This window comes from Podarcis gaigeae, assembly GCF_964106915.1.
Source record: "Podarcis gaigeae genome assembly, chromosome: 8".
Classification (NCBI taxonomy): Eukaryota; Metazoa; Chordata; class Lepidosauria; order Squamata; family Lacertidae; genus Podarcis; species Podarcis gaigeae.
This window is the reverse complement of record NC_139684.1, coordinates 48,628,523-48,655,874: the sequence shown is the minus strand read 5'-3', so window position 1 is coordinate 48,655,874 and position 27,352 is coordinate 48,628,523. Positions and strand designations below refer to the sequence as shown.

Sequence of the window (27,352 nt, the reverse complement as noted above, 5' to 3'; positions counted from 1 at the left end):
AGAGAGAGAGAGAGAGAGAGAGAGAACAGCGTGATGGCGGTCAGGGCTGCTACAGAGGGTGGATGGGAGACCCATTACATAGTCTATTCTAAGTCCTTGTCCTAGTTCAGGCCTGCAACAGAGATGGGCAGAAAGCAGATTGGAATCTGGAGGGGAATCTCTGTGTGATTGCATTAGATCAGCATGGTTTTCTGACTTCCAACAGTTTTAATAATAGCAAGTAAAACTGCAAGTTTTGTGGTTTTTAAAATCTTTTCCACAACTGCCCTTCTGTGCTTATCTCTCAGCCTCAGTGTTCACCTAGCCAGTTTTGTCACTATGGTGAGATGTATCACTTAATTACTACAATTGAAATAGGTACATGTTTCCAATTTTTGCCCCTGTGCATGTAAAATAGCATATGCAAATCCTGTGCAAACCTTTTCCCCTTTTTGTCCTCTTTTCTTGTTGACACATTTGGTCTTCTTTTGGTGATGAATAAGTGAGTACCTTAGCTGGGAAGTACCGTATGTCATCTATTAAGGTTTGGGAAACATTCAGCTGCAAAAGGTGCCGAACCACAATATTTTCTAATCTGAACAGCATCTTCCATCACTTTTATGCAGGGATCAGGTTTCCGCCAAAAGCCCTGTACGGAAACGGACTGGACAAAAACAAGATAATCTTGTTTCTGTGTAAAGACAGCAGGTTCCATTAATAAAAGACACAGCTAGTATTACCGACCTCTGCTGTGCTGACAAGCAAAGGAGACTTCAAAAAGATGAATTTTCCCCACAGATACAACACAGCATAGACTTAACCTATTGAGGACGGATGGAGAGTTTGTGTGTACTAAGCATGCCAGCTGCTTAGATAGTGATAAGAAACTTCTTCAGCATTCTTCTTGTACAATTCAGAGATGGTTGGTTGTGTTCCAAACTGAGGAGGTTGTACAGATTTCGCCCCATATTGTAGTCCTGAAGGGAGTAATTCGGCTATGGAGAACCTCTCTAAAATGCATTATCTTGTCCATACTCTTAGCAGCTATTCACCTTGTCCTCCACAGAGGAAGAGATGGAAGCAGGACCACTCCACCATCTCAGCTGAGAATCCAGCTTTTCACCACCTACTTCTCAGTCAGGGCAGGATTTAGGGGGAAGAAGTCTAAGGCCTCACACTGTCAAATATGCAGGAGGGCCTCCAAACACAGTAGGGCTTGCTTATTCGGTTTTGAATTAAGTGAAGCAATACACACTACCATCTAGTGTGTGTGTGTGTGTCCTCCCAATCAGTGGCGTAGCGTGGATTGTCAGCACCCGGGGCAAGGCAAGTAATTTGCACCCCCTAACCCGTGGATTTGCGCCCCCTAGCCCTAACCCCCAGATGTTGCACCCGGTGTGGCCGCCCCCCCTGCACCCCCCACGCTACGCCACTGCTCCCAATAAAATCATTAACTAAAATTTACTGCACCCATGCTCTCTCTCTCTCCCCTACCCCCAACCCAAACTTTTGCCATTCCATTATAAGGAAAGCATCCTTATAATTAATGGACAAATTTATATGTTACATTATTCACACATTCTTTCCTTAAACCATGCCCTTGTATTTTCAAGGGGAAAACAAAACAAAACAGTCATTGGTCCCCAATTCAGTCTATCTTACATTTCCACTTGATGGTGCTATTTGCAATAATTAGCACAGCGCCATCAGGGGTGAACAGCAGCTAGAGAGGGTGAACTTTTCAGCAAGAAACTGTTATGGGGCAGAATGCATCCAGAGTCCCAAAGACACATGGATAAAGGAGAAAGAAGGCTGGGAGAAGACAGTTAAAGGCTGAAAAGGCGAGACAGAAAACCCTTACTTGTGATTTAAGGATTAGCCAGAGGTCGGGGGAATACCTGGGTGTTAAACTGCAAGCTGGAACATCTTCCTTGGAGAGATACCTGAACCTGCCATTCATTTCCCATGAATTTGGTCTCTAAAGCCACTGTGTCACCTGAACCTGATAATATATCTGGCTATAGCTAAGGAACATAAACATGCCTTGGACCATTTGAAGGAAAATACATTTTGGGCAGCTATGTGATTAGACAGCACATTGCTTTAATGCTGTGTATATGAGTATTACCCATAGTGGACAAGTATGCTGCATATTCCAGAACTATTTTTGGACTTTGCTGCAGATGGAATCCTACAAAGTTCAAGCAAAGGAACCAGAGCAGATTCTAATCATGCCAATTTTCTTAAAGGAAAAAGGATAGGACATGCCAGCAATGGTTATTTTTGCTTCAGTAAGAACTGCTGTCAGCAAAAGCCATGTCTATAATATAGTCTATCTTCAAATGTGCCAGGTGTGTGTGTGTAGGCATTCAAATGAGGTTCAGATATTTGATATAGGGTTAGAATAAAACTGTATACTTTCATATATTTGAGGCCTAAGTCATTTAAGGATTTAAACGCTAACACAAGCACCTTAAATTGGGCTGGGAAACAAACTGGCAACCAATTCATCTTGCACATTTCATTTTGAAAAATCATGTTTACAGGGAATTTGATGTGGTTTCAACCATAGGAACTATCTAAGGGGGGGTCTGGGGGTCCAAGGGTCCCCCACAAAAATTCAAGAAGGGGGCTAGCCCCCCAATAAATCTGCAGCAGCCATGCGCACATATTGCACAAAATGCTCACCTTAATCATGCAGCTCTCATGGTGTGCCCACAGCACTCATGCATACTTCACAGCATGTGTGTGACTGATGTCAGAATGTTGAGTGATTTGCATGACTGGTGGCCAGCACATTGTACGATGTGTGCACATGACACAATCATAGTGTGTTGACGTGTGAGCACGTCAGCACATCGCACAGCGTGCTGACGTCACTTGTGAATGATAACCCTAACCCTCAATTGCGAGAACAAGACGGCACATTTGCTTTCAACAACATACACACACAAAAAAGGCGGCACATTTGCTTTCAATGTAGAAGACACAAAATGAGTATCCACATATGCCTGGGATGAAATCTGTACAGTTTAGCCAAATTTCTTCAAGGTGCAATAGCATGTAAATGTAAATCCTGCTTTTAAATGCTATATTGACAGTAATATGAACAGAGATAAAAGAAAGATGTAGGATCCACGGCTTGACAGAATATCACCTATCTAAAGTTCATTAGGTTGTAGAAGAGAACTTAGTGAAATGTATTTTGGAGTCCTTTAAAAGACCTGCGGTCAGATGAATAGGTGTGAACTCTTTGTCATCACTGCAAGGTGAAAGAAATACAAGCCAGTAAAGGGAAGAGAAAAACAACAGGAAGGTGTATGGTAAGATGTGGTGTGTCGGATGTGTAACTTTATCTTACATGCTTCATGGTTTTCCTGTTAAACTCTTCCGTAATTCACAAAGCATCAATGCTAAGAAAGTGCTGATTTATATATATAGGCTGGTTTGCCTGCTTCCTTCCTATCTTCAAAACATTACAGAGTTCTAGTGCTAAGATATAAAATGAGACTCTGCGGTGTTGATCTGTATTTCTGGTGCCCTCAGTGCTTTTATGGCTTATGAGATACACACACTATGGTCTATACTTTGAAGGGAAAACATAAGATACAACACACAGATACCTTTCCCTGACCCTTCTAATCCTAGCTCTAAAATTTAGGGTCAAACTAGATGTTATATAAATCCCACAAATTATTTTGAATGTGTACATTTTTGTTATGCAAAGACTGTGGGCAATAGAGAAGGGAAGCTTACATTTTTTCCTTTTTGCCATGGTCCTGTCATGGGAAGCCAGCCTCCACTGGTGCACTTCAGTTGCTGGGGTTGCATTGCTGTACAATTGACAGTTCCAGATTGATGTTAAATAGAGTAGATGTTAAATAGAAGGGAGGATTCTTATCCTCCCATGCTCCCATAGAAGCCTATGGGACAACTGAGTCAGAGTCTGTCTGCATCACCCTCTAGGGAGGACAGAACCACTGTAAAACCAAGCCAGGCGGCTCAGGTAAATACCATGGTCCAGCAGAACCAATAGGGATTGACTCTCCTACTTGTCCTGGGTAGATTATCTTCCAGAGTGATTAGGTTGTCTGTGTCTCAAAACTCATCCAGAAGATAAATTTTAGTCTAGATCATCAATGTCACAAATAAATCCCTGGAGTTGGGTCCGTTGTCACATCATCACCTTGCCCATTTGAGATTTGACTGGCAGCTTCTTGGCACAGTGGGATTTACCGTAAATAAGGCTGCCTCTGCTCTCAAGTAGGGATGGGGGATAAATCTGATTCACTTTGTATTTAAAGGTGAACCCACTAAATTCACACTTTCCTAAACACTATGCAAACTGAAACATAGCTGTCCTTCAAAATTTGCACTTCTTTGAATGTTGCAGTACAGTTCTCCAGCAAAAATGCATAGACTGGAGTAAAGTATCCATAATAATGAATTCATTAGTGAAAATATCATATAGAAACGTTGCTTTAGACTAAGATGAAGTGTACATTAGGGGAAATTCCATGCAAATATGCATATTAAGAGAAATTCATGCAAAAATATTGATAAAATTTCATGAGGACCCTTGTTGTTTTTTAAACAAGAAAAGAAAGTGAATTGATCTGGAAATTTCAAAACTGACGTGGAAACTGAACTTAAGAGTAGAAGACTGTGACACAAAACTGACATATTCTTACTCTCAAATCTTGGCTACCTTTCTAACTCATTTCTATTTTGCAGTGCACGTCATACAGTATAACCCTCTGTATCTTAAGCCAAGCCATATCTGAGTCATTTTGCTTACATATTGCCTTATCCTTTACCTCACATGTGCCTTTTTGCTCTAGAACTCCTTTAGTTGTGCTTCCTTAACATGGAACCAAACACCACCACTCTGTTGCAACTTCCAGACCACTTTTAGATGGGCTTCTAACTCTTAGACAGGCTTGTCTTGAAGCAGCTTCACCTGTGCAACATATTAAGCTGGCTTTTGGGACAACTCTCCCCGTCTTGGTCAAAACCAGCTCCCCAGTTCAGTTTTCTTCACAGCAATATCAAAAGCAACACGATGTCCAGAAACAATGACATTTTTATTATTATTTGATATCCCGCTTTATCACTACCCGAAGGAGTCTCAAAGCGGCTAACATTCTCCTTTCCCTTCCTCCCCCACAACAAACACTCTGTGAGGTGAGTGGGGCTGAGAGACTTCAAGAAGTGTGACTGGCCCAAGATCACCCAGCAGCTGCATGTGGAGGAGCGGGGACGTGAATCCAGTTCCCCAGATTACGAGTCTACTGCTCCTAACCACTACACCACACTGGCTCCAGTGTGGAAAACTTAATGAAATAATTCAAAACATCAAAACTAATAAATCTCTGAAATTCCTTAAATGAATCACGGTGCCAGACTTTACCTGGTGGAGAACAAGCTGTGAAGCTTTGTATAATCAGCAAATGTCCAATTCTGATGTCCAACTCTGAACTCTGCTGAACAATGTTTCCAGATAACAACTACTGTTTCGTTGAATTCTTCATCAGCCAATTAGTTCAACACTCGTAAGTAGAAAGATATGTAATTTCTTCATTAACCAAATAAATATAATATACATGAGAATGAAAAATACTCTGGAACAGTGCTCATGCGATTATGTAGTCACTTCACAAACATTTATCAATCTGACATGGTAAGGCTGGGCCCCTCGTTTTATCCTTTTGCAACCTGCACAGCTGGTCTCAAAAACTCTTGTTTCCAATTATACCCACAGATAATGTTGGGTAAATTCAGCTTCTCAGTATTAGCTTGGCCTAAGCTTGATCCCATTTCACTAATTTCCTGAATCTTAGCAGGATGCTTAAGGAACCCATTACCTTGCAAGACTGAGGAAACCTGGGCATTTTTGTTATTTGAATTTGGCCTGCAAAAGATATCCATCAATTCTGCCATGAATTAGAAGTTTGTGCCTAACAGACTTATTCATTAACTGCACTCACCAATCATGTATCATTTCACTGCCTAAAATACTTGCGGCTGGAATTCATTAAGCCTCCCTTTGTAAGTGATCATGTGTCTCCTCACCACTAAACACTGCCCATCTGATAATTGCCTAAACTAAAGCAATGAAATCTGGGACTTCCTATTTTATAGGCATATGCCATTTTGAAGCTATCTGCATGTTTATTAAACCAGAGGGAATGCTGTTTCTGTAGTATTGCTGCTGTGATCGTCACATTGTTCCTTGATCAACACTTTATGGTCAGCAGGATTCTGTGTTTATTTTTTAAAGGGAGGAGAAGCAGGTGTCTTTAAAGCTCAGATTATTTCAATAAAAGATGTTATTGTAATCTGGTTTCTACTTTGCTGTTCTTTTAAGAATGAAACAACTACCACTGTGATAATATAAATGACAAGAATAGAGCCACTCACCCTGGACAGCTTGTGAGTAAAACAACACCAAATACACAAATATCGAAATTAAAATCAACAAAAAATACCAAGAGAAAGCAGCCGCAACACTTTCATCACATCAGATACTTCCTAAAACAGGCTGGATTTAAAACACAATAAAATAGCCTGGGTAAATAAAAAGGTATATACTTAGTGTTTGAGAGACCACAGAAAAGGTACCAGGTGACCCTCTCCAATGAAGATATCAAAGAGCTGCAAGACCTCTCACTGGCAGCCACTCACTTCACTTGTCAGGGGCATTCAGAGATCAGCAAACTCTGAAGAGGATATTAAGGTCCAGGTACTGGGGTGGCATGGAGAACTTTCAAGTAACTTTGTCACTACTGGGTTTATTGGGTTTATATTTCAGATGGAGATTTAGGGATTGACACAGAAGCTTTTCAGGAAACCTTTAACCATTTTAAACCAGATGTTCTGGTCCCTCCAGTTTGCTACTAGACTTGTACTAAAGTGCTGGTCCCAGAAAATGCATCTGCCTTCATTCTCTCTCTTCCCACAACAGCATACAAGAAGTCCCTGGTTGTTGTCTGTTGCCTGATATTGTCACTGGTCTCAACCCAGGGACCTTGCCTGGCGGAGGACTCCAATGAGGATGAGATACTTCTTCCGAGGGAGAACTGCCAGTGCACAGCTCAGCCATCACCCTCCAACTCAGAGGTCACCCCTTTCATCTGTGATACCTCTTTCTCTCCAGCCTCATGGAAGCCCCAAACTACAAAATAAGGTGAGGGCCCTATAAAGAGCCAGCAAGTCAGCCCGCCCCTCCAGAGAGGCGGTGCCTGCCACACTCAAGGCCTAGGTTCTTGTTCCCAGCAGCAGGGTCCTTTGGAGCTGTGCAAGGTCTTCTACATTCCCTGCTTGATATGGGCTCTTCACTGGACCCTGCATCCTTTCCCTGCAAGAACTGGACTGTCTGCTCAATTGCTTCTGCTTCTTTAAACTGTTTCATATCACTGAACTCTGAAATCATATTAAATATGTACAGCATGGTGATGCGGTGTCACGATAGCATAGCGTGTGGAAACAGCATCACAGAAAAACTGTCAAACACAAAGGGTGAAAGAAATAAAAGCGAAATTTGGGGTGAGTGACTTTGTCAGGAAAGTGGGTAAAAATGAACCAGAATGATGACAGAGATATTTTGACATACCCTTAGATGAATTCCTCGTGGAAATCCACCACTGACCTTGTGCCATGACACAAAGGGATGAAATCAAGAAAGCCTGAATGGCAAGGGGTATTTATATTGGGATGGGGTGGCCAATCTAAAATAACAGGGTGTGAGGATGCTCAGTGTTGTCCTTGAGGCACACAATACTTATCACTCTGAAAAAAAAGCACTAAAAACAGTGACCAGGAGAGTAAAGGGGTGGAGAGAAAGCAGATCAAATCAGAAAGCAGCAAAAGCTTTGAAGAATTTGTTTAGGTTTAATTCCACAAATTTGTGGGTGACGGTAATAATGGTCTTTATAGGCCAAGTGGTTTAGAGAGTCATGAAAATTGAAAACATACCAAAACTAATGCTTTGCGAAAACAGTCGGTAAAATGTTTTCAGCTTGTGAATTACAGTGGTCTTTTGCTTCTGATAATGAGTGGCAATTGCATCCTAATGCTATTTCATTGATTTCTATTCCAGTTCAGCTCCCATGCTGGGTTCAGCCGGGGTATCAAAATACAACTATCAGCTCACCATAGGAACAGCTTTGCGTAGAACCTGCTAGCTTTTTAAAGAAGAATTTTAATGGCTCTAAGAAGACAAATACGTTTCTATTATTGACCCCCCCCCCAAAAAAAAACCCCCAACAACTGTGAATAGGATATTATATACATGCAAAAGACCTTATTTATTTATTATTTATGTTTAGGCCACCACAGTCTGAAAAAACTTGGTGGGCTGCCTTTGGTTTCCAGGTGGGGTTCCCCACCCCTGATCTTATTCTAATTTACCAAAGTACACCACAGCAGGGCAAGGGAGCCAGGACAACTGGCAAGAAGGCAGCTCATGTAAAATAGGGTTAGCTAACCTGTGGTCCTTCAGATTTTGGCCTTCAACTCCTGCCTGCCAGTGGTCAGCGATTATGAAGGTTTTAGAGCAGCAATATCTAAAGAGCCACAAGTTAGCAACCCCAAATATAGAAGCAATTTTAGCTGAAGTCCAATGTTTTAGAGGCTGTTGTTGTTAGCTGAGGTGAAATGCCAAAGAAACCCCTTCCTCTAGGATAGACATTTGTCCTACTTTACACTGAACAGTGTAAAGGCTACCCAATCCAAGTTTGGTTTAAAAATAAAGACTAATCAGAAGAAAGAATAGTTAGCACTTTAACAGTAGACTGACAAGATTTTCCCACTAAGAGATGTATTGGGTGGTTGTCAATACTAATTCTACTCAGATTAGGCCTATTCAAGTTAATCAGAGGCGGATTTAAGGCAGCATGACCAGTTCTGCCACACTGGTCACTGAAACTAGGGGGTGGTATAGGATGTCACAACTATGACATAGTGAATTGAGCAGAATGGGAGGTGAGAGGTGGGGCTGCCAAATTTTGGGCTTGCACAGGGCGCCACTGAAGTTTGAAAGACCAAAGTTTGCCCCAGAGTTGATGTACATGACTAACTTAGGTTCATTAATCTCAGTGGGTATACTCTGAGTAGGACTTAGTTGGCTGCAACCTATTGTATGAAATCACAGTAATGATCACTAAACTTGCATCTATATATATTAACAACACAGGCAAATGTAAAGCAAATCAATGTCCTCTTCTTTGGTGGAGCATTTCCTCTTTTACCTTAGTTACCCTACTGTTGTCCCTCTCATCAAAGCCTTTTGACTTCCAGCTTGGAAGGTTGAGTAAACTGGAGAGAACACAACAGCTCTTATAATATTCCTACTTCCTTAATGCAAGTTACAAATGCATGAAGCACACCTTATAAAGCAGGTCCAAAGCGCTCTAGGATTAACTCTATTTGCATAACTCTAAATTTAATGTAGTACTTCCCTTCACTAAATTGCACTTATTTGATGAAATACAAAATCCTTTAAAAGGGTTTCCTATCCTAAACCAATTTGTGAAGTTGGATTGTGTGTGTGTGTTTTTAAAAAGTATTCTATACAACATTAAAGAAATTAAAGTGATAGGCGCATAATTAGATTAATTATTCATATCTTCCAAGTCTCTAATTCTAATATATAACAAAAAGATTAAATATCCACTCAAAGGATTAAGTAAAAAGTCAAGCAGCAGCAGCAACACATCTACATTACCTTGCTGTGCAAATTGGAAAAACTAATTAATCTCAAGTTTCGCTCCAAAAATGAATTAGATATTCGTTCACACTCAACTTGGGGCACTGAACAGACATTCCAATGATGGCATGCAATGAGAACCCACTTCCTTCCTGTTCCTGAGACACACACACAAGTATTACAATAGCCCCAATTCTACTGAAGAAAATTTAAGTCTCAGATTCAATGTACAAACGAAAGCCGACTGACTTTCTTGTTATAACTATGAAGAAAAGTACAACTTGGTAAACATCCCTGGATACTTTCATTCTGTAAAAGCTGCAGTGAATTCCACTTTAATTTTGTCCGGCTTCATTTTGCAAAAGCCTGCAGAGAAGGAGCATTTTCCTGATTTTCATATGTCCACAAACAAATGCTTGACCATCACATTTTGGCGGAAGCTAACTAGGAAAAGAGAGAACATTTGAAACAGATGTTCAAATGTTCTCTCCATTCCTAGTTAGAACCCTGGCTCAGTTTCAAGTAAGGAGAATCAAGGCTGGCACATCTCACCATGAGCAATCCACTGCCTTATTGATACCCTGCACTTTGCTGTATGCAACTACCTCTCCCTTCTTCTAGAAGGAAAACCCATATATTGGGGAAGAAGATTAGTAGTTGACAGATGAGTGCTCTAGAAGCAGCTGACCATTCCTCCAGGGGGAACTTTAATTCTAGGCACACCCCACCCCCAAACTGGGGATAATGAAGCTAATGCCCTTGATCTCTAGTTGGAACTGACATTTTGAGTAAATGTTCCATCCAATGAGATACGCCTGTGCCATATATTCCTAAGTGGCACAAGAAGAGAAATAATTTTATAGAACAGGACTTGGGTAAAGGAGAAGTCACATGCCACTGTAACCCCCTCTTCTGGCCCCAGCTTTGAGGCACAGCAAACAGCAGAACAAGAGAGGTGTCTTCTTGACCAAGAGGTCCTAAGGCTACCAGATGTAAAGAAATGAGGCTTGACCTCATTCACAGTCAGGAAGCTGATTCACAAGATGGCTCACATGCTGCATCACATGCCCACATGCTGAATTTACATTTGCCTTGGGTCCCCAGCGGTCAGTGGTTGGGTCTGAGCCACCATTTTCATTTCCTAGAATTTCCCTGACAGCACCACATTAAGATGGCAGCTCAAATTCAGCTGCCCTGCCCTGATCATAGTAAGCTGCCTTGTACCAAGTCAGACCATTGATCCATCTAGCTCGGTATTGTCTACACTGACAACAGCAACTCTCCAGAGTTTCAGCAGAGGATATTCTCATCCCTAGCAGGAGATGTCATCCCTGAACCTAGGACCTTCAGCAGGCCAAGCAGTTGCTCTCCCACTGAGCTATGGCCCTTCCCCACAAGGCTGTTGCTACTGCCCTCCCATATTTGTAAGGACCCTCTGGCAGAGGGTGGGACCCACCAGAGGACACTTTTAAAAATGCATTCAGACATCCCCACCTGATTTCTAACAGGCAATAATTTGTGAGCATGCATGCAACTGTGGGATGCAGAACACACATAGTTTTTGCTGACTTTGCATTCTTAAAGAATAATAGTTGTAAAAGGGGAGATGCACACAGCTCCAGCACAGAGAGGTATGCTTTGTGGCTGCTGCAAGGTGTATGGAGGGGGCAAGAGGGAAGGGAGGGTGTAACATTATTCCAAACTGCAGAAGGGCTGTGTCAATTGCGGTGAAGACAGCTGAAAGTTTAGAGAAATAAAGGGGGAGAACCTAGATGGAAAATAAAGCAAATTAATAAGCAGTAGATGCTTTAGAGTGTAATTATCAGAAAGAAAACACTTTGTTTAGCATACTTTATGTTAATGGAGGGCTAGTATGGCCCACTGTGCATAATTTAGCTGAACCATTGTTACAACATTTTAATACTTATATAGATATATATATGATTACAGCTACAAGGAAAAAAAGACCAAAGCACAAGAGAGATCATAATAAGCACACGTGAACTCTGAAGGCCTAATTACATCACGGGGGAGGGTGAACAGTTACTGCTGATTCAAGCAGAAAATTGGGGTAATTTGTAAACAGGTAAAGCTCCTTTCCAGGTGCACCAGCATGCGTGTGGGAGTGAGGTGGAGATCCTGGAGCAAAAGGCTACCATCCGCCTTAGAAACACTGTGTTACACTCCCCTACACTTTAAGCCAGGAGTCCTACATAAAAGCAGGGCAAATGATACCTCCAAATTCAAGAAAACCATGGAGCTGATTTATTTATTTTTAAAGACTTTGACTGTAGTTCAGATTAATCAGATTTATTATTTTCAAGTTTCTGATTCTGGTTCAGTAACTTGATGGTGGATAGTTTGGTAACCAGTTTGGCAAGAGAGTTTGTCCCCTAACAAAGGATACAAGAAAGACAAGGTTGGTCCTGTGTGAAATTCCCACTCACCCAAACAGGGGTTCAGGTAGGTAATACTAGACTCTAGAATGATGCTGCTCATTTTTAGAGGGATATCAGTTCACTTTCTCCCAAATGTGGAAAACCAGCCCTGTTGTGTTTGCGGGTCCTGTGGCCCATTCTGCTTAGTAGGATATCTGCCCGAAGCTTCTGCCTTGATAGCACTACTCCCTTCCTTTACCTTTTTGCATTCCCCTGCTCAAGTGGAGCCGGAACAGGAAACACATAGGTTAATGACACCTTGGATGCAGGGCAAGTTGGAGTATGTATTAATTACAATGGGGGGGGCGGGACTTCAGCACAGAGGAGCAGCTTTTGGTAGCAAGTCTATATTTTGGGAACTGGTCATTTTGCCCAAAGAAATAACTTGATTTCTGCCGACCAGAGCTGTGCACCAATGACCTCTCAAATTTTAACATTTCTAGAAACTAAGGAAATGGGAAAGTGAATTTCTCCCAATTTTTGACGAGGGGATGGGGATTCACCATCTGCAGTGGCAATAGCACAGCTTCTCCCCCACTCCTCTTTTTGTGCTGTTGTTGCTCTGCTGCTACTGTCTCTCCAAATAGTCGCAGCAGCAATCTTTTTGCATCTTTCACAATGTGGCAGAACAACTCAGCTGAGGCTTTGTGGGATGGGTGCTGGAACAACCACCCTCACCCCCGCGCTAAATGGTGGTGAAAGTTATGCAAAGTGGCCTTCTTTTTCTGGTGGGTGGTTGAGAAAAAGAAAAAAAAATATCTGAGTTTTTCAGGCACATGTCTTCTGAGAAATTTCTGCTCATCTCTACCACCAACAGTTTCTTAAAGCCCCTACACAAGTTCTCAGATTCATCCAGTGTGGACACTGCAGATCAGCTGCGAGTGACATCCAATTCAGCCTAGGTTAGCCCTGGCCCCATATGAATGTCACAGATCAACTAGCAACTTCAGCTCAGCACCAGCCCATGGTGAACCAACTGTATGGAAATAGCTCAATTTCAAAAAACATCTTGAAGCAAACACGTTCTGCTATCTGGTGGAAATTGTTAGAGGTATGTGGGGACAAACACAAACACTTATTTTTAATCTGTACTGGTATAAACACGGGCTCACCCTCAGTAACTGGAAGCCATTATTTTCATAGGAAAATAACTGTGACTGGAAGTGATCACTCACAAGAACATGTGTCATCATCTGATAAAAAGGTGCTCCACCACATTAGTATACGAGGAAGGTCATGTATGGAAAGAAGGGAGGCTGTGGAGGAGGGAATGTACCTACATGAATTGTCCATTCATTATTTATGGCCATAAAGATTTGGTGCCCTGGAATCAGTGACATTAAAAGCTATTTTAATTTGAGCTATAATTCTTTTTTGTGCTTTCAGCAATTGACAGCATCTCGGATAAACATTCATTTGGGACTGCCAGAATAAAGAAGGGGTGGGTGGGGAGGAAGGAAAACAAAACTGATGGTATCTTACTTCCCCCTCCACTCAAATTCTTGCTGGACGATTCTTGCTCAATGCTCTGCCCACTTAAACAGCATGTGTATGATTAACTGCAGATGTATTCAGCAGCTTGCATATGTGGTTAATTTGCTCTGAATTTCCACGCTGTATTATAACACTAATGATCACTAATAACAGACAAACCCACAGTTTATTGAGTAAGTAATTGGAGACATTATTATTTTCACCATCCGAAAGGGGATCAGGCCGACCAATTCAAGCTGGCCAATACGATAAATAATGTGTAAATCAATCTCAGAAACAGCATGCTCCGCTTCTTTGCAAAATGATAGAGATTGATTGGCAGAGAGAGGGGGGCATACTTGCTGCTATTTCTAGGAAATAAAGTCAATAAAAGTCCATGTTCAAGAAGCAAAAGGTCAGGTGTGGAAGACAGTTTGATCCTGCTGCAAAACAGATTTTGCCACCTCAGTACATGGAACTCACATGGCCTTGCACTTATGCTCTAATGGGGAAAGCTTGTAGCAATGGACACTGTCAGCATCTACTCCCAATTGTCCCTACAAATAGAAACAGTATCTCTCCCACCCCACCCCCTTCTTATCCCTGGCAAATTATTATCCCTTTTTCATCCCTAACTTTTTGCCAGTGGGATATGCCATGTTAAAATGTTGCTAGCTGTTGTTGAAACTGTCATTTATTGAGGTTCAGCTTCCTCCCCAGGGTCTCTTGAAGTTATATCTCTGAATTAGAGATGAATGCCTCCTGTCTCTAGTGCACATGCACAAAAATATTTGATGCAGCAAGTCAGAATTGTCAGTCATCAAGGGTTTAGCTTGCTCCCCATGCTCTCTAGACGTTAACTAGCTTAGTGGATCAGATACATCAGAGGGGACGAAGCCTGGGGCCCCCTAGATGGCGCTGGATGTTAGCTCCCATCATCCCTGACCATTGGCCATGCTGGCCGGGGCTGGCTGGAGTCCACCAAAATCTGGAGGACTGCAGGTTCCCAGCCCCTAAGATACATCTTGTGTATAGTTGACAAGTAGATCAATGCCTGCACATGAACACTAAAGCATTGAGAAGCACAGAGCCTGTCATTTCACACACACTAGCTCCTGAGTTATACTTTGACCTGCTGACTGTAGGACAGTTATGTATTTCTGAAATTACCTTTAAGCAAAAGAACTGATGTGCAGATGATTTGGTATTAACATTGCAAGAGCCAGTCCCCAGTACTAAAAGAGTGTTAGAATTAATTTCTGATTTTGGTCGGGTGGCGGGATTTAAGTTGAACAAGCAAAAAACTAAGGTTTTAGCAAAAAATTTGACAACTACAGAAACAGATGAGTTCGTGAAAGAAACAGAACTAAATGTGGTTAAAAAAGTAAAATACCTAGGGGTGTATCTGACCTCCAAAATTTGAATTTGTTTAAAGACAACTACGAGAAATGTTGGTCAGAAATCAAAAGAGATTTGGAAACGTGGTCAAGACTGAAACTTTCCTTGTTGGGCCGAATAGCAGCTATAAAGGACTATTTGATACAACCTTTGATGGAGGTTTGCAACCAGATAATGGAGGGAGGGAGGGCACCGGAAACGTGGAAAGAAGCTTTCATCACATTGGTACCTAAATCAGAGACTGAAAAGACCCAACTTAAGAACTACCGCCCCATCTCACTCCTAAATGTGGATTATAAAATTTTTGCAGATATTTTGGCAAATAGACTTAAAAAAGTACTAAATGAAGTGATTCACAAAGACCAGGCTGGCTTTCTCCCTGGTAGGCATTTGTTTGACAACACAAGAAACATTATTGACATTTTGGAACTTCTACAAACAAATCTGAATACCAGAGCGGTTTTGATTTTTGTTGATGCAGAGAAGGCCTTTGATAATATTTCTTGGATGTTTATGAAGAAAAATTTGGAAGGGATGGGAGTGGGGCGGGGGTTCGAAAATGGTATAGAAGCAATCTACACAGAACAAAAAGCTAAATTGATAGTAAACAATGTGGTGACAGAGGAGTTTAAAATTGAAAAAGGGACACGCCAGGGGTGCCCTCTATCCCCCCTATTGTTTATTTCAGTCCTGGAGGTGTTGCTAAATATGATTAGAAAGGACCGGTTGGTCCAGGGAATTGAGGTCGGAGTGAAACAATATAAATTGAAAGCATTTGCAGATGACTTGGTATTAACACTTCAGGAACCAGTCTCCAGCACTAAAAGAGTGTTAGAATTAATTTCTGATTTTGGTCGGGTGGCGGGGTTTAAGTTAAATAAGCAAAAAACCAAGGTTTTAGCAAAAAATTTGACAGCTACAGAAACAGATGAGTTCTCCAAAGAAACGGAGTTGAATGTGGTTAAAAAAGTAAAATACCTAGGGGTGTACTTGACCTCCAAAAATTTGAATTTGTTTAAAGATAATTATGAGAAATGCTGGTCAGAAATCAAAAGAGACTTGGATATATGGTCAAGACTGAAACTTTCCTTGTTAGGCCGAATAGCTGCTGTAAAGATGAATGTATTGCCGAAAATGTTATTTTTGTTTCAGGCCCTACAGATCGTGGACAAGGTGGAATGTTTTGGAAAGTGGCAGAAGGATATTTCTAAGTTTGTTTGGCAGGGCAAAAAGCCCCGAATAAAGTTTAAAATATTAACTGATGCGAAAGAAAGAGGGGGATTTGCCCTGCCAGACTTGAGGCTATATTATGAATCTGCAGCCTTCTGCTGGTTGAAAGATTGGATTTTATTGGAGAACACTGATGTCCTGGATCTGGAAGGGTTTGACAATGCGTTTGGGTGGCATGCATATTTGTGGTATGACAAGGCCAAAGTGCACAAATTGTTTAAAAACCATATTGTCAGAAGAGCAATTTGGAGGGTCTGGATAAAATACAAAGACTTATTGGAGAGTAAAACTCCGAGGTGGCTCTCACCGGTGGAGGCCAAGGCACGTAAGAGACCCAACATGGAGGCCCACTGGCCTAAATATTGGGAAATAATTGAAAAAACTGGAGACAATTGGAGGTTGCTAAGTTTGGAGAAATTGAAAACTAAGGTACGAGATTGGTTGCACTATGCGCAAATTCAAGAGGTATTTAAAATAGATAAAAAAGTTGGATTCCAGGTGGAAAAATCGAAACTAGAGACTGAATTGTTAGAGCCAAAAAGTAAACTACTTTCGAGAATGTATAACTTGCTGCTTAAGTGGAATACACAGGATGAGACAGTCAAATCCGCTATGATAAAATGGGCTCAGGATGTGGGGCATAACATTATGTTTGCAGACTGGGAAAGGTTATGGAACACCGGTTTGAAATTCACGGCATGTACTGCCTTGAAGGAAAATATTATGAAAATGGTATACCGGTGGTACATGACCCCAGTCAAGTTAGCCAAGATATATCATCTGTCTGACAACAAATGTTGGAAATGTGGAGAGGCGGAAGGGACATTCTTTCATCTCTGGTGGACCTGCCCGAAAGTGAAGGCCTTCTGGGAAATGATCCATAATGAACTAAAAAAGGTATTGAGATTTACCTTACCTAAAAAACCAGAGGCCTTCCTTCTGGGCATGGTGGACCAGAGAGTGCTTAAGAAGGACAGAACCTTTTTTATGTATGCTACCACAGCAGCAAGGATCCTGATTGCAAAATACTGGAAGACACAAGATTTACCCACGCTGGAGGAATGGCAATCGCAGTTGATGGACTATATGGAACTGGCTGAAATGACTGGCAGAATCCGAGACGCGGGAGAAGAAACAACTGAGGAGGATTGGGAAAAGTTTAAGGACTATTTGAAAAAACACTATAAGTTGTATGAATGTTAAAAAAAAAAAAATGCACCTTTCAGGAAATTCTAGCTTCAGCAAATGTAAGTTATTGGAATGAAAATTAAGACACAAGAATTCAGAGGTAAAATAATGAAATAACTTTATTGTGTTTAATATAAAACATATAAGAATTGAGCGACAGTAAAATTGAAAATAGGGAACATGATAAAATGGAAGTTACAATAAGTTTTGAAATAAGTTAACAAATTGCTGATGCTTTATAAGACAGAGAACGCAGGGTTCGGAGGATGTGGGGAAGTCCTATAGGTTAGATGGAAAAAGAATATGGAAATTTGTTATTTATATTTCTCTTTCTTATAACCACTCTTTATTCTTTTTTTTGTATTTCTGTACTTTTAAAAAAAGCAATAAAAAAATGTTTAAAAAAAAAAACGAATAGCAGCTATAAAGATGAACGTATTGCCAAAAATGTTATTTTTGTTTCAGACCCTACAGATCGTGGACAAGGTGGAATGTTTTGGAAAGTGGCAGAGGGATGTTTCCAAGTTTGTTTGGCAGGGCAAAAAGCCCCGAATAAAGTTTAAAATATTAACTGACGCGAAAGAAAGAGGGGGATTTGCCCTGCCAGACTTGAGGTTATATTATGAATCTGCAGCCTTCTGCTGGTTGAAAGATTGGATCTTACTGGAAAACACTGATGTCCTAGATCTGGAAGGGTTTGACAATGCTTTTGGGTGGCATGCATATTTGTGGTATGACAAGGTTAAAGTGCACAAATTGTTTAAAAACCACATTGTTAGGAGAGCAATTTTAATGGTCTGGACAAAATATAAAGACTTATTGGAGAGTAAGACTCCGAGGTGGCTCTCACCGGTGGAGGCCAAGGCACGTAAGAGACCTAACATGGAAGCCAATTGGCCTAAATATGGGGAAATTATTGAAAAGATTGGAGACAATTGGAGGTTGCAGAGCTTGGAAAAATTAAAAAACAAGGTGCGAGATTGGTTGCATTATGCACAAATTCAAGAGGTCTTTAAAGTAGATAAGAAGGTTGGATTCCAGGTGGAAAAATCGAAACTAGAGACAGAACTGTTAGAACCAAAAAGTAAACTACTTTCGAGAATGTATAACCTGCTGCTTAAATGGAATACTCAGGATGAGACAGTCAAATCCGCTATGATAAAGTGGGCGCAGGACTTGGGGCATAACATTATGTTTGAAGACTGGGAAAGGTTATGGAACACCGGAATGAAATTTACGGCATGTAGTGCCTTGAAGGAAAACATTATGAAAATGATATACCGGTGGTACATGACCCCAGTCAAGCTTGCTAAGATATATCACCTGTCTGATAATAAATGTTGGAAATGTAAAGAGGCGGAAGGGACATTCTTTCACCTCTGGTGGACCTGCCCGAAAGTGAAGGCCTTTTGGGAAATGATTCATAATGAACTAAAAAAGGTACTTAGATTTACCTTACCTAAGAAACCAGAGGCCTTCCTCCTGGGCATGGTGGACCAGAGAGTGCTTAAGAAGGACAGAATTTTTTTTATGTACGCCACTACAGTAGCAAGGATTCTGATTGCAAAACATTGGAAGACACAAGATTTACCCACACTGGAGGAATGGCAAACGCAGTTGATGGACTACATGGAACTGGCCGAAATGACTGGCAGAATCCGAGACTTGGGAGAAGAAACAATCGAGGAGGACTGGAAAAAATTTAAGGACTATCTGGAAAAACACTATAAGTTGTATGAATGTTAAAAAAATGCACCTTTTAGGAAACTATAGCTTCAGTAATGTTAAACTAAAGAAATGGAAATTAAGGTACAGGAAGTCTGAGATAAGAATAAGGAAATAACTTTATTGTGTTTAAATGAAAATGTACATGATTCGGGTTATAATACATTTGAAATTGGGTAACATGATAAAACGAAGGATACAATAAGTAATGAAATAAGTACAAATTGCTGATGTTATGTTTACAGAGAATGCAGGGTTGGGAGGATGCGGGGGAGTCCAATAGATTTGGAAAAAAGAACAAGAAAATTTGTAATCTTCTTATTTTACTTTTATAACATGCTCTTTATTCTTTTTTCTGTATTTTACAAACTTAATAAAAAATATTATAAAAAAAAGCAAAAGAACTGATGCCCTGTTGGCTTTTTCATTAATGAGGGATGGTGTAAAGCAATATAGTAGATGGTAAACAGCCTCTTTAAGGGAAAAGGAGGAGGGGGGAAGAAGTCCTCAGTATGTAGGCTTGCCATATTTCAAAAAGTGAAAATCACATTCTAGCCGTTTTTTGAAAATTCCGCCTGGATGCTATTTTTGACACCCAGCTATGTCTGGGAAATTCTGGACGTATGGCAGTCCGTCCAGTATGAGAGTTGAGAAAATTCAAACACAAATCTCTTTTTGTCTTTAGATGTTGAAGGGTGTGTCAGGATCCACCCAATTCAAATCAGAAGGATCTACGCACTCCACTGGAGCCCTTTGTGAAGAGCCATTGAAAGGGGCTGAGTGGAGATGGATGAATTGTTTAATTCTGCCAAATCTCAGAGGGTCTCTTCCACCAGCACCTGTGACCACCCGATCTTCCTTCTCTAACATGTTTGTCTGACCCAGTCACACTTGTGTCTAAATCTCAGTTATAGCTTGGCTCTTATCCAGCTGACTTTGACCAATGGGGGCTTTAAGACAAATGATCTATAATGCTCCTTTGAAGAGGATTGTCTTGTGATAATTCATTATGAAGGAAGATGAATAAAGATATCATTTAAGACTATGGGCGATATTCAATGAAGTTTTATTCAAAGAAGATCCTTGAAAATTAATGAGTATGACTATTAGGTCCATTCATTCATCTGTATCTACGCTGAACAAATCTTAGCTAAATATCACTTCTGGGTTTTATGTGAACTTTCACATAGTGGTACATGTTTCTAATGAGCATGTTTTCATGGGGTAACAGTTGGGTGTCAGGTAAAAGGCTCCACAGATAGAAACACAAGCAGAAAGGATTCACCCTGAAGATACAAGAAGTTGTGGGTTATTCCCTGGTATATCTTCTAAGGAAAATTGGATGAGAGGGCATGGTGATGTCTTTGAAGACCCAGGGCCCAAAGTAACAGCTTATTGCAAAGATTTCCATTCTCTTATAAAGGAAGCCTTTCTCTGATGGTAGAAGCTCTTGCTGTCAGCAGAAATGAACCTTAATCTTTATTCACAGTGTTTCTTCTGACAAAGGTCAATTTAACAGCAGCAGCTTTTATCTTCAAACATATTTCTTGGCATATATGTTGTGAGAAATATTTCGCACCTTGTAAACTTCTAGACAGCTCTCATGAGCCTGTGATGAGGATTCATGAACTGCACAAAGCTGGCATCCATGAGATAATCTGAATCACTATATGGCTTCTGGCAATTCTGTCACCTGGCATGGACTTAATGCAAGGCCACAGGAATATATTGTTATATTTATTAATAACATGTTCAAAAGAATGAAAATCTGTATCTTAAAAATGCTACCTCTCTGGAATCTATTATATAATTTCCTGTCAAGGATTTAGCACTCATGATTCCTTTAGTCTACAAACTTCTCTTGAACCAAGCACATAGTTTCAGAATCATCTGAGATGTTCCAAATCTGAACCCTATTCCCTTTTGAAAATAATAATAATTTAATTATTTACACTATGCTTATCAGTAAACATAGTTGAACAAGGCCATCTGTTTCATCAGTGGTGAAACCACAAACTCTTCTAAAGCATCCACAAACAGGGGCTCTGACTTGCCCCCCACATTGAGGGGCCGCAGTCACATGATGACACTGGGCATCCCCTGAATGAGGGCAGGATGCACGGAGAGTTATATTTGCGCTTACTTATCCCAGCTGCCATCCGGCTCCTGGACTGCTGCTAGGGTTGGGATGTGCAAAGGGTGTCCGGGGGCAGTGAGTGACGGTGGCAGTACCCTCAATGTTGGGGGGGCGCTGCCCCCTTCTCAAAAATATAGGGGGAGCTGAAGCCCCCTCTGCTCCCTATACCCAGCACAGCTGTCCACAAATGCTGGTTGTTCAACAACAAAAGGTAAAGTTCAACTAGTCTAAGAATGCAAGAAAAATTATCATCAAGACTCTCCTCTGTCTCCAAAGCCCCTGCACAAGTCTGCCTGACAAGACTGATATGTTCTTGATATTTCTCTTATGTTGAAATGTATTATATTTATATCCCACGAGTTAACCACAATTGGCTCCCAAAGCAGCTTACTATAAAAACCTGCACATAAATACAGAATTATTTGGAATACATTGGTGTCACTTCCTTAGCAGTATAGGTGATATACAGTACTCTAGATTGTTTATGGGTGGAGCTGTATGTTCTGCTAGAGCCCAGGGTCTGAGGAGAGGCTTCTGCTGAGAGGAAGCCAGAAAGTGACTTGGGGAGGAGTTAGCAGACAGCAGCCATTCTATTTAGCTGATTGCAGCCTCTGAGAGCATGAGAACAGGACTTGTAAACAGGGGGGTTTGCAAGTGCCTTTTGAGGGGAGGCCTGGAGTGCCTCAGTGTATGTAGGGCCAAGAGACATCAACGGCGAAGGAGCTGCTGTCTATCACCAGCTGCCACATGGAAAACATCATAATGATTTTATATGTTGATCTTGTTCATTGTGGTTTTAAAGAATGGGCTTAGAAGCACCTTGGAATTATTTGTATCCTTAAATAAATGGAGAGAGCACGATAGGCCAGGTATCACCTGGGCCCAGGCCTGAGTGTATGTTGTTGTTTAGTCGTTTAGTCGTGTCCGACTCTTCGTGACCCCATGGACCAGAGCACGCCAGGCACTCCTGTCTTCCACTGCCTCCCGCAGTTTGGTCAGACTCATGTTTGTAGCTTCGAGAACACTGTCCAACCATCTCATCCTGTCGTCCCCTTCTCCTTGTGCCCTCCATCTTTCCCCGCATCAGGGTCTTCTCCAGGGAGTCTTCTCTTCTCATGAGGTGGCCAAAGTATTGGAGCCTCAGCTTCACAATCTGTCCTTCCAGTGAGCACTCAGGGTTGATTTCCTTAAGAAAGGATACGTTTGATCTTCTTGCAGTCCATGGGACTCTCAAGAGTCTCCTCCAGCACCATAATTCAAAAGCTCTCACTTCCATACATCACTACTGGGAAAACCATGGCTTTAACTATGCGGACCTTTGTAGGCAAGGTGATGTCTCTGCTTTTTAAGATGCTGTCTAGGTTTGCCATCGCCTTTCTCCCAAGGAGCAGGCGTCTTTTAATTTCGTGACTGCTGTCAACATCTGCAGTGATCATGGAGCCCAAGAAAGTAAAATCTCTCACTGCCTCCATTTCTTCCCCTTCTATTTGCCAGGAGGTGATGGGACCAGTGGCCATGATCTTCGTTTTTTTGATGTTGAGCTTCAGACCACTTTTTCCTCCTCACTTTCTGCCATCAAGGTTGTGTCATCTGCATATCTGAGGTTGTTGATGTTTCTTCCAGCGATCTTAATTCCGGCTTGGGCTTCATCCAGTCCAGCCTTTCGCATGATGAATTCTGCATATAAGTTAAATAAGCAGGGGGACAATATACAGCCTTGCCGTACTCCTTTCCCAATTTTGAACCAATCAGTGCCTGAGTGTATATTTAGCAGAAAACCTGAATCTGCCTTTGAGTAATATGTGAAGGAGCAGCCATGCTCATGCAGGGAGGTCGAAATCAAGGCTTTGCGCAGTCATGCATCAGGCTTAACAACCTCCCTCTATGAGCTCACAGGCAGAAATGACCACACACAAAGGGGTTATCACTTTGGGAAGACCAGTCTCCAATGTTTCTTTGCCACTTGGCTCAGGCTTAATTGAAAAAGCTTAGTACACTAATTAATTCAAGCTTGCCTTGGCCATCCTTGAAAAACACACAAAAAAAACCAGGGCCCACATCCAGGAAGCTAATATCAGCAGTATAATTTTGATGCTACTAAATAATCCCTTTATGGCAGGTAACATAGTGCTATTAGACTTGAAAAATGGAATTAAAATTAACTGGCTTTTTTTAGTAATGCTAGGATATTAGAATTAGAGTTGAGAAGGTCATTTATTATATTTGCAGGACAGATAATTAAAATATCACTTTCTTTAAAAGCAAGAGGCTCAATGTACAAGGTACATCTGTCAACATTTCTTTCTTTCTTTCTTTTGGATTTGTACAGGACTTAAAACGCCTCTCAGAATTTCACTGCTAAAGAGCCTAGTTGACATACCCTATCAGACATATCACATGATGTGTCAACGTGTAAGCAATGCAAGAGTACAGGGAGAGCTCTCTTTCAGCATGATGTTTCAATATCTAATCAGAATTTATTGTGGTGGATGGATGCTAGAAAAATAATAAAGAGGGTTGGGCATCAGCAAACAGAAAGACACTGCAGCTCATTGTTATTTCATATTAATTACCTTTTTTTTGTTAAGTGGGAGACGCACATATCGGGGGACAGGGGAGGACATCTCTCTGAAATATATGATAAATTGTCTCTCATATTGACCTTCCCAAGCATTAATATCTACAGGGGAGGCCCCACAGCCAAATCTGGGTCAAAGAGCAGTAACACATTGGAGGATCTTTTCTGTGTAAGAGGTGTGAAATTCAGCTTTAGATGTTCTTAATTTGGTTTAGAGTCCAACAATTGAAACTGGATGCTTTCGTTAAATGGACAAATAAAGCAACTAGTTAGAAGTTAATTCCAAAATGTATACAATACAATAAATCCCCATTGTTTCTTGTTGCTTCGCTTCAGCACCATGTAATGGTGTCTGGGGTTCAGTTGTAAGTCATCATCCTGTAGTTACAAGTCATAGACCTTCCCCACTCAACAAATTATACTCATGCTAATTCATTTTTGGATTTTGATATATGAGAAGCTAATTCTGGATGTAAAGCATTCTGTCATAAAACTCACAATGATTTGGACATTAAAGCTTGTAATGAAAGTTTGAGAGCACGTATTAGAGAGTTGAGAGTTGTTAGCACATGCCTTGAGCCTTTCAGAATTATAGAAAGCACACAGTGGGGTATATTGATTGTGAACTTTCTGTGATCAATGCATTTTAATTTAACCAGCGTACAGTGTCTACAACGACTCTCTAACCCCCTAACAATTACATATGCAACGCAGGTACAAGATCAGCTAAATGTTCACAAAATGCCCCAGTTGTCTATTTTTTAGGGTCGCTTTTTCCCAAACTGAAATGGCAAACATTATTCAGAATACTGAAAACTGTCCACTCTCCCAGGAAATCCAAAGGGGGGGGGTGTACAGATTTGGCCTTCTTCTTTTGCAACATGGCAAAAGTACAGTAGTGTGCATAGTTAGCTGGCACAGATTCAGCTCCTTTGTGGTGAAGTCTGCAGAGGCGTCTTAACCTGTCACAGCTAATGGGTTTTGCTGTGGACGCCAAAGCATAACATGTTGAGAGCATTTGAGGAAGGGGGGCATTAGAAATATCTAAAGTGTTGGCAGTCTCAAAGGCTTGGAGGGAAAAAAGCAGCTACTTTTAACTGTTTTTCAGAAGCTCTACAAACACTGGAGAGTATCAAATCTAATGAAGTAGTAATGAAGTAACTAGGGTGGGGAGAGAAAGAATTGTAAAAAAAGTTTTCCTAAGTAATACAAAATCATTACAATGTCCTGCCAGACATGCATTTTTTAAAATGAGAGCTGTAATAATGGAAAATTAGATTCCATTACTTATTCATGGGCTTCTGGTTAATGCTGATCTCCATACAGAGCGATCCACTTTTATAAATAGCATCTTTGCAAGTGGTGCTGCTTTTGCGGGGAGGGCAAGCCAATGTCCAAAACATGGACTGGCTTTGTCAACAGGAAGTTCTCTTTCCCCACATCGACAAAAAAAAAAAAAGCAAGAAGCAAGGTTTGTTTGTTTGTATCAACAAAGATGGCAAAGAAATTACTTTGATTTGGCAAAAAGCCCAACCTTTCATCTTCAACTTTCTCCACTTGGGGGCCTAACTTTAAACACAATTAAAACCGGGACCCACTTAATTTTTTTAACCACACATGCCCAGCTTCCTGTTCTTCTGTCTTTTCCACTTCTATCTCAACCTCCTTTATTCTTCACTTGAACAACTATCTTTTAAAATAAAAAAATAAAAACTTCCAAAATGATAGCCATATCAGCTTGTTGCAGTAAAACACACACACCATAATTTCCTTATCCTCTTTGTCTTCCACACAGCAGGAACCTAGGAAACTGTCTTATACTGAGTCAGACCATTCATTTAAGCTCTAAATTATTTACTCTGACTGGCAGGCTGCTCCAGGGTTTCAAGAAGGAGCTTTCCCCATCTCAACTGGAGACATGAAGGATTGAACCTGGGATCTTCTGCATGTAAGGTAAGCTAAGGTACTTACTCTGATTGTAATCATGTGAAGGAGGAAAACATAGCCATGCCTGCTGCCCTCAACCACAACACATTGTTGGCACATCTGTGAAGGGAGTCTGGACTATATACATAAGTTACCCCGTCAACATGTGCATGTCCATATCATGGGAGAAACCTATACATGAAGAGTAGACCCCTACTAATGCCACCTCAACATGTGGGTGTACAGAGCGCTGTCCCACCAAATGAACAATAATCTCCACATTCCCTGCTTTCATTTAAAAACAAAAGAGTAAGTTTTTAAGCATGCTACTGTATTCTCATTTGTTTTGTGAAAAGGTTGCCTGCTCCAACATTTCAGTTCTTTGGGACTTTATTTATCTGGACTTTGTCCTTTGACCTTTCCCCCTCCATGGAAAAATTCCTGCAAGACACCCATGTCTCTCTCCATGGGGTTGTTATTTGTGAGTGGGAATTACTGAATGAGGCTTTCATGGCAACTTGAAAACAATTAGATTTGTTGTAGCTTAGTTTTTCTGGTGACGAGAGTCTACAATGTGGTCAGTATTTTCCAGCCAGATCCCGGAAGACAAATGCAAGCCTGTTTTACATGACATACTGAATTCACTGCCACAAGGTGTGCTGAGGATCTCTGGTTTTGATGGCTGCAGAAGGGGATTTGACAAATTCATCAAGGATGGCATGGCTTTAGGTCATGTTGGCTACAAGCCTATTTTCAGAGGCAGTATGACACTTAAAACAAGTTACTGGGAAGCAACAGCAGCAGTAGAAGCAGTAGAAGTAGAAGCTGAAGAAGCATCTATTTGACCATCATGGGCTGGGGGATGATGCTGGGCTAAAGGGATCTTTGGGCTGATCCAGCACTGCTCTTTTTACATTGTTGTTTTTAATTTGGCTATTCTGCCCCATCGCCCACAATGATGTAAATCTTGCCAGGTTCTTAATTAAGTACACAAAAGTACATAATGCTTATGCAATAATGCTTTGTTGCTTTGTTGTTGTTTTTCTAAACACATACATAAATGTTGGTGTTGCTAAAAGTGTCATTCACTTTAGGTTTGGCTGTGACCCAGTTGTGGGTCCTGATCCAACACTTGAAGACCAATTCCAAAATGATCATTTGAAAAGTATTTACTTTTAAACTCAGAAACTAGTCATTGCAGCATTCCTTTTCCTTTCTTACATGCAAAAGAAAAAAAAACAGTACTTGATGAACAAAAGGCGTTATGCTTAAGGGATAGGTAGAAGATCTCTAAATGGAATTCATAACTGAGATTCTTGAAAAGCTTTAACAGTAAATATATAAGATGCAAAATCTTGGTGAAGAAGCAGATTACAATATAATGCCTACATGCTGAAAAGCCACATGACATTTTTCCAAGATTCCCCAATGTAATATTGACAGAAAAGTACAGGATTATTACTCAGAAACAGTATTTGTGTTTTCTTTCTTTAATGGAAACTTTTATTCTCCCATTGATTGCGTTGACATAATTTGAATTATTGGAAAATATTTACAGTATTCATTTTTGACAT

At 40.9% G+C, this 27,352-nt stretch overlaps 1 protein-coding gene and 1 long non-coding RNA gene across 2 annotated transcripts in view; both read right to left on the bottom strand.

Annotated features, from left to right (window-relative positions):
• The window catches only part of WWOX (WW domain containing oxidoreductase), a 566,085-nt gene that overhangs the window by 124,617 nt on the left and 414,116 nt on the right, over positions 1–27,352 (bottom strand). The window lies entirely within an intron of this gene.
• On the bottom strand, positions 440–11,143 carry LOC310850565. The gene is made up of 2 exons (XR_014567370.1): positions 1,413–11,143; positions 440–1,260 (listed from the first exon to the last, which is right to left on the bottom strand). It is a non-coding gene; the product is annotated as an uncharacterized lncRNA (long non-coding RNA).